Here is a 9,042-nt window from a genome sequence, read left to right as displayed (position 1 = left end):
AGGGACACTGGGGCATAACAGTGGGGCTATGGCAGGGGACAGTCGGTGTTGTTCTGATGGGGAGGTGTGAGAGTTGTGGCATAGATCCATAAGGAGTCAAGCTTCGTTAGTTGCTGGGAATCATTTGATAGAAAAGTACTGAGATCATAATTTGGTATTTTTAGATACGTTTACACCCGATTTATCCCTTCTACTGTTTCACGTATCAGCCATCCATGACACATCTCCTTGCTGTCCCACAGCAGGAATCTGCTGTTATTTGACCTGTAAAGATCATTGTAGTAACTTTTCTTGGTGTGCATTTAATAAAGCTGTAACCACTGTGACTATAACTCACGGCTCTCGGTCGCTCCGCAGTGGTGCAACCAGCGGTTCGGCATTCCAGTGCCATCAGTTCAAAGGGAAGTATGAAAGGCTCAGATGTGTGCCAGAGCATTGTGACTTTTATTACTCCTCCCTCACTTCTCTGTTAGGGAGATCCATTCTCTAGCTGCAGAAATAAGAAGTACAAAGCATCCTCGGACCTTGTAGTGCAAAATGTAAAAAGTGATGTTATCTGCAGAAAGTGGACTTTAGATTCTATCAGCGCGCATTTAGCATAAAGCATTTCCTATGGTAATGTCTCTCACTTTCCCAGACTTTTACGGGCTCCAAGTGGCACAGAGGCTGCAGACTTCTTTGTAATGTTAATGAATCATCTTAATGGACTGTTTTAGCAGAAACATTCATCACCTTTTGTACCACAATGATTTTTTTTTGTTATACTTAAATGGTTAAGTAGGCAATAAATGCCTATCAGACCAACCACTATGGTCTAGTCATCCACCTCGCCATAAATCACCGGTGGATTATTATTGTCCTGTTTAATTAACACTCTTAAGGGATTCAGTCCTTGGATAGACTTTCACCTTGCACTAAGCAGGCATTAACATTTCAAGGAAGAATAAGTGTGTTTATGTGCAAAGTGTTAACCAGTGCGACCCGGGGCTGGTAGCGGTGGGTTGGATGAAATATGTGTGTGTGTGTGTGTGTGTGTGTGCATCCCTGGCTGTAGGTCCTTCCGAGCACTTGTTTAAGATATAGCAAATGGTCGTTTCGGTACCATCTGCGTTAGGGCTTGAAGATACTTGAATACCTTTGATTGTAAATACCGGCTCTGAGGGATTTGACTCCAGCCGTTAGGAAGGCGATATTTTTTGTGAGCACGGAGCACGGGTTTGTTTGTTTGTTTCCTTTTTGTGGTCTGATTCAGCCTTAATACTTTTAGAGGACTCAATCAAACCTCTTTCTTCTTCTGCAGCAGAGGGTGAGAGGGGAGCGCTGATCCTGTTGCTCCTCTGTGAACTCCTTCCAGACTGCACAGCCAGGAGGAAGTGAAACAGTGGGAGAGCCCAGGGAGGGCCGGGTTGGAGGAGTGGGTGCTCTTTGCAGAACAATCCCGGCAGTTCTTTAGCAAACGAAATTCACGCACAGGACACAAGCTGTGTGCAGCACCGCTCTCAGTCTGCAGACATTTTTCTCCGTAGTTTTCTGCTCCATGCTGTTTTCCACCTCTTGGCAAAGCAGAAAGAAGGCACTGCTTTCTTTCTTCTCCTGTAATGCAATGTAATGCATTTAATAGTAATTTCCTTGTCTTTTGTCAGAGGATAAAGTCATGTGAAAAAGGCTCTTGTTAATGCAGCGTTTCCCATCCATGAAACCTAATCCTGCTCTCTTTGATTTTGTTCGGTTCGCAGTGCGGCACAGTGCCGCCTGCAGATGGTATTGATGCTGTAGGAACGGCAGTTGAGTGAGGTTAATCGAGTGCTGTGTTTCCATCTGATGGACACAGTGACCAGCGCATGAATGTCAGAGATCGGAGGTGTCTGAGGCTCTCAGGGACCTGCTGTGCACAGCCCTGTCCTCTTGGCTTTCCTGTGAAATTATTTTCTGGTACAGACCCCTGGAAATTAAATTAGAACTAAAACTGCTAGGTGGAACATGAACTTCTGAATTAGGAGACTAGATCTCTATTCATTCATTTCCTGTAATGAAGTTGAAGTTCTATAAGATATTGAGTCCATAGGTGTGTATTGACTAGCAGAATCAAATGCTGCATGCATGGAAAAACATTGTTTAATGAAGCCTGTTGAGGAGAGGCAAGGAAAGCACTACAATTTTCACTGGATGCTTTTGTTTCACATCCACAGCTGCCAGCCTTCACACTTATCTGCAAGTTTTTATCCTATCTGTAACTGGAAAGGTGGGAAATGATTCACAACTGAGCGTGTAGGAAATAGCACAAAACACCAAGAAGGTTTGAACAAGGCAAGAAATTAAACTGAGCTCATACGAGGTGCACTTTTATTGCATGAGAACCTACAGGGACAGAAAATAAGACTGTCACACGTGCAGTACAGTGTTACAGCATGTGTGCATTGATTGCACCATGCTTTGGGGGCGTTTTGGTTTTGGTTTTTTGAGGGTTTTTTTGCAAATCATTTAACAGAGATGCACAAAAAAGCACACAGAGTTTCAAGCATAGGCATGTACTTAGAAGAATCTCCTTCATTCCCTCTAGACACACCCTGCTAATTAAATCCATCACTGCTAGCAGTAAGCCCTAGGGATCAATCTTTTCTAGAGCACTGTTACTATCCAACATTTTAGCTCATACAGTGGGCGGCCAAGATTTCATGTCTATGCATATAGCAGGACTGCTAGCCAATATTTCCTGTTCTTCTCCTTTCCATCTCAATCTGGGTACATAATGTAGATTTCTTTTTAGTAGGTAGGTGAAATGTCAGTGTTCTTTTCGGATTGCTTTCTTATACCCTAATGCAAAAAACTGTGGGAAGGTGAGATGTGAAAGCAATAAAATTAGGCATCTGTGCTCTGTGTAGCAAGCTGGCCATGAGAAACTGCAGGAAGGATGGATATTGAATGACTTCTATAGTCCGCTGGTTTTTATCAGAGCAGGTCATCGACCAATGGGCTGCTCAAACCTGTTCCACTGCTTCCCCATTGATTAAATATCTGGAGACGTTTATGTGCAGATCAAATTCTCCATAATCTATTTCATCTCAATCACACCCAAGCCCTTTTTCAAGGTAGGGCAAAAACGTTCCCTCCAGTGCTGAGAAAAGATGGTATATCACCCTAATGTACTTCTGTGAGTTTCCTTGGAGCCAAACTATGACCTCAGATTCCCAAGGGCTGACATCAGCGGGACTGCAGGGAGTGTTAGAGAGGTGAAACCTGCCTCATGTGCCCCAATGTCAAGGAGTGGTTCTTTCTTTACCATTGTCAGAGCTGACAATTATTGGGGAAGGGAGGGAAAGAGGAGCTGTGCAGCTTCCAGCCAACCTCCAATGGCCACCACTCCTTCTGACATGTAACCCCTCCAGCCAAGCACTGCCCATCACCTCCATGACTGCATTCAGATGCTCCATTGCTTCACAGATCCATGGCATGGCCAGCAAGAGGGAGAGCATGGCGGGTCTTCCCATGGCTGAACAACTTCTGTCTCTGCGCCCTGGGGAAACAAATAAAATAGATGGTATAAATGAATGTAGATACGCTATTACTAATCTTGCCAGTTCATATGAGAGTGTGGGAAGTGAGTACAAAGATGAACTTTTCATCTCATTGAACTCATTCTGCCTCAGTGCATTTATAGGCAGCTATAAATTCCTGTGCCTCGGGAGGCAGTTGGCAAACTTTAGCACTGGTTTTATTTTTAAAATTATGATAAAAATATGCATTCGTGCTGCACAGAAATGTTTCTCCAATATTAACTCAGTTTTCTGATTTTACAGCTATAAGAACTTGAAAAGTTATTGATCATTTCTCAAGCATTAAGTGTATTTTTATTGCAGTATTTTAGTGTGTTCCAGATAATGGAATCATGGAGTGGGTTGGGTTGGAAGGGACATTTAAGGTCATCTATTTCCAACCCCCTGCCATGGGCTGGGACACCAGTTTGACCTCAGAGTGTTGCTTAATGTATTTATTGCAAGTGTCTTGTATAAAACACTGAAACAAATGTATCATTTCAAAGTAAAAGTTCTCTCTGTTTAGAAAGACTGCATACTTTGTAACACGGGGGAAAATGGATGGAGACAGTTGCTGTTGTCTCCTAATGGTGGAGAATTAGTCTGAGTGCGGATGGTGACTGCATAGCGTGTAGGACCTTATATTGTGGAACAGGCGTTCTGTAACTTGTGAAAGGGGAAGATTTTCACTGGCAGTGAAAATCAAGATGAGTTTCTTTTGCGTCATGTAAATTGCTGGTTTATTTCCCCCAGATGATGCATTATGGGTGACTGAAAGCATCTGATGTGAGGACAGTGTCCTCTTCTGCTTTGTGTTGTGCTGCTCCTCACTGCGCACCAGGAGGATAAGCACAGTACTGATGTGATAGCAGGTTCTGAAATCAAGAGACGTGCTCAGGGTGTTATGGAAACCTCTCGGGCAGCCTTTTGGACCTGGAGTCTGTGGCTGTGAAGGTTGTTTGTTCCCTCTGTTTTTAAAATAAATACTTCAGATGCTCCCAATGCTCAGCTCATCTCTTTTATTCCAGCATTTCTTTTTCTTTTACCCTGTTGCTTCCAAATCGCAGCCCATGAACTGTCCAGTTCTCTTCCTACTTTTTTTCCAGAGTAAGTGTGACATGAAAGGCTTTGGGCAATAACCTTGTAACAGATTGCCGGACCAGAATTAAACTTCATTTATTATTTTTTGCAGGACTCCCTAGGGAGTTTTGCCACAGCCTTTTCTCTCCCCAGAGAGATGATACCAACTCGTCCTCGTGGCCATCCGTTCTGTCAGCTGGAGCAGACAGCCTGATTCCCATCAGTTCCCATGGGCAGACCCAGGATTCCCAGAAAACCTCCCTCCAGCACAGCACTTCTTAGAAGAGCAGGAATTGCTTCCAAATGCCAGCAGTGCCTGCCGCAGTGTCAGCAGAGGCTCTCACTGCCTGCACAGAACTGCAGAGATTTGGGTCCTTCCCAATGGCTGGTGTGGTCTGGTGGCCTTCCTCATGTCAATTACTCCAAGAAGCATTTTAATGCTAAGATGTTGGTGTGAGTTTGAGTGCTTATTTCCCCATGGTAACCGATTTTCTTTGTTTGTTGGCAAAAAATGGCTGCTTATAGAAAGTGTCATATTTCTTTGGTACTCACTAACATACAAATGAATGTCATTATATGTTCATATATATATATATATATATATATATATTATGATCAACCTTTTGATACATATTTTATTATCTTTATGATCAAGAGTCCTTGAAAAGCTATTTAAGGATAAAACTATTTTAACAACTGTAAGACTTATCAACTTGTTCTCCTACTTACTCTCCCTTCATTTAACAATTTGATACCATTAGTTGTTGAATGCAGTTTCTGGAGGTAAGCTTGAATTTCAACCAACCGAGTTTTTATAGGATATGTTTATTTTTTTCTATAGGACTCTACTTGTTTTTAACAGAACAAAGGAGGATATGCAGAAAAATAGTGAAATAATAATAAGATATGAACACTAGATGTTTAGAAAGGAACTGTCTGTCTGGTAAAGCAACAGGTTGTTGCAGATGCGTGGAACTGCCGTGTGTTTCTTTCTAACAACGTGCATGATGTTATCATGAGTGATGACTGAGATGTGAGATCTGTCAATCAGAGACCTCAACTAATGTGTTTGTTAATGTTTTGTTCACTGATTTGATTGAGGATGTTTTTAATTATTGACTTAAGCTGATGCAACATCCTGTGATGAACGCAGCCTTGCAGATGTAGAGATGTTCTTAGCATGTAAGTGATTGTAGTATGAGCATGTATTATGTTAGGAAATTCAGTGATGGGTGTTAGTCAATTTCATGAGGACCTGATTGGAAATTCCCTGTTTGCTTTATCATTTGGCCATGCTATATGTCTGACATCAAGTGTTATCCTGTAATAAGAAAACAAAATGAATGAGCAAAAACAAAGCCCTTTTCCATCTCGCTATAGATATTCATGGACACTGTGCATCTATCTGTGCAGGAGGACTAACCACAATAGCTATTTCTGAATAAACTGTTCCATAATAGTTCCCTGTGTGGATATTCTAGTCTGGAAAAGTCACGGGTCAGATGGGAAGCTGTTGCAGAATAGCTTGTTCTGCAATAGCAATTCCAGTCAATTTTCCAGTGCAAAAAAGCTTTCAGTCCTTCGCTCCAAACTCCTGTTTGTGCCAGAAGATTTTGTCTTCAGAGGATAGTATAAATTTGTTCTATTCTATTCTTTAAGCACTGAACTCTCCTTGGGATCAGCCAGGGAGAATTCTATATCATAGGAATTTGTATTTATGTGCACAGATTCTGTAATTCATTAATGAAACTTTGAATTAATGCCTTCTTCTAACAGTGAGCTGGATACCTTTTTGGCTGCAGGGCGTCCTCACGGCTCTTCCAGCTCAGCACTTCCCAGAGCCTGGTCCCAAAACAAGGCATAAAGCAGCCTGGAAGGAGATCCCCCAAGCCACGCTCAGGATGGTTGTGGTTTTCATTGCCAACAGCAGTGAATCAAAGCAAAACAAAGCAAAATGTTTTACCTTCTTCCATGCCCAAATCCAGAAGATGGCTTACAGCAGCAGCATCCAGCTAGCACATTTGAGCTTTCCTGCAGTAGAGAGAAAAGAATGGTCTACAACTGAATGGTACGCAGAAAGAGACTTCACACAGGTGTGGAAGGGCTACAAATGTATCTGAGGAAAAGGTGCAGAGAAGTCTCCAGTGAAGGCCAAGCGAATCTTACTGCATCCGGAGCTGCTCACATGACAGCCTGGTATGGCATGCTTTGGTTTGATTTCTGTGTGTGTTTGAATCATGTTTTCACCTCTGTTCCAGTGAAAAAAGCAAACAAACAAAACCCAGCAAACCAACACAGCTGTGCTGTTTGATATTTGATGTATTCTGTACTGAGCCTCAGGACCCTCTGAAGCAAAGGCTGTTTCTTGTCCAAATTGCATCACGGTGCCCCTGGCATTTTTGTGGTATGGACCAATTAACATTAGTAACCTAAATTAAAATCTCCAAATGCATTTTGAATAGTGACATGGAGCTGATCTTAATCTAGGCTTTCAAAAATGAAGCAGGAGTGAGTTAATCACCTGCCCCTCCCTTCTCATTATTCACATGGCCCACAGTCCTCAGTGTTAGAACAGGCTCCTACATCAACCTCTTACTTAACTTTCCCCAGACATTATTAGTTAATCACAAAGGTCTAAAGTCCATCCCTAATTTTACCTGTTGGCATAAATCTGAGGCCACGGCAGCAGCAGTGCAGCTTTCACATAAATGAAAGGACTGATTTTGGCACAAGTATTTTTAATGTACAGCAGCTGGCAATTTTGGGTTTAAGGAGCAAAATCACACCTGAGTTCTCATGCTCTCGAGAACTTTGCCAACAAAAGGAGAATAAAACATAAATAAGATATTTTACCTTTTCCTAATCCAGAGGAAATGGTGCAGCTGTTTCCAAGAATATATTCTAGTGACCGTTATGTTCACGCTGTCACATCAGCATTGGAACAGAAGACATTCTTGCTTTCCAGTTACGTTTGAACACAAATGTCTTTCATTTGTTTGTTTCAATATATTTTCCCTTTAGCACATTTTTTTGATCATCAGAATTTTTCCTAATAATGTGTTTATTCAATGTTCAGTTAAACCAGATTTGGAATTTTACAAGTATATAAATGTTTACAAATCAATCCGTTAAATGCACTTACTACTTTGATGGGATGATGCGTAGCTACCTGAAAGCTACTGCTGTTGGCAGTGGGTTTGTCAGAGCCCAGCTGCTCAGACAGTAAGGGTGGATGTTGCTGGGGGCTGCAAGGAGGGTGGAGGGAGCTGTCAGCCCCCCACAGCCTCCTCTCCATTCAGCTCTTGTTATCTCTTTAGCTGACACGTGGACACTTCAGCCCAAATTCTCATATTATTCCTAGTAGTGAAGAACGTGATAACAGGTAAATGTTAGGCATTAATCTCTGTTAGAAGTAGACAGGTGTTCAGTGCAGAAGGTGGTGCCATTTAATTCCCTGATTCTCTTATAGTTCAGCACTCATGGGATTTAGATACAGAAGGCAATGGATGAAGAGTTTGATGTTTATATTTGTTACTTGTATGTGAGGGACCGGTGGGTTATTCAACAACAAGGCAGGCTTTGTGTTTTATTTCCAGCTGAGTCACTTCCACTGCCTAAAATAAATTATTGTTCCCAAAAGCACAAGAAAATGTTGGATCCCTGTAATAGAAGTTAGATGGAAATCACTTTTCCTTTTTAAGAAAGGCCTGCTAGAATTTGCTTCTGAAAAACTAAACAATAAGAAGAGAAGGTAACAAAAAAACCCCACTTGCTTTCATGGTGGTTTGGTTCTCTGCAGAACAGATTGCTGCAGGTGTTTCTCCCTCCATAGCTAAGTGAAATGAAAACATCTACGTTCTTCTTTTCTTTTCTTCTTCTTCTTTTTTTTTTTTTTTCTTTTTTCTTTTTTTTTTTTCTTCAAAACCCGAACATATTAGTTGGAAGGGGCAATTCCATTTGAGATTGTTTGCTGTTAGCAGAGAATGACTCTTCATCTCTCTTTTATTTCCCTTTTTCCTTCAGGCTTTGCTCATTAGAAAAAGATCAGTAACATTTAGTGTATCTGGCAGGTGATAGATCTGGCTCCTGTTGCATCCTAACGTTGTACAGTAAAATCTGCTGGCTCACAAGATGTCTGTCCTTCCAGCAATTGTTCAGACTGCGGCCAAGGGAGGCAGCAAGAGACTGAAGCTTGCTGGAACGTAGTAGGCACACTCCCAGCAAGCTCTTCAATGGCCAGTGGGGATTTTGTTTTTCCTGCTCTTGCTTTTTTAGTATTTAAGCTTCCATCTACGTCCTTAGCACTCCTCACTGGTCCGAACACTTCTGATGCCCTGAATCACTACAATTTGGAAAGTTTGTTTTAGGCATGTGTGAGATACCAGATTTCCCATGCTAGCTGGTGCTAACTCAGAATAAACCTTTCGGA

This window comes from Excalfactoria chinensis, chromosome 15 (genome assembly GCF_039878825.1).
Source record: "Excalfactoria chinensis isolate bCotChi1 chromosome 15, bCotChi1.hap2, whole genome shotgun sequence".
Lineage (NCBI taxonomy): Eukaryota > Metazoa > Chordata > Aves > Galliformes > Phasianidae > Excalfactoria > Excalfactoria chinensis.
This window is presented reverse-complemented; position numbering follows the sequence as displayed.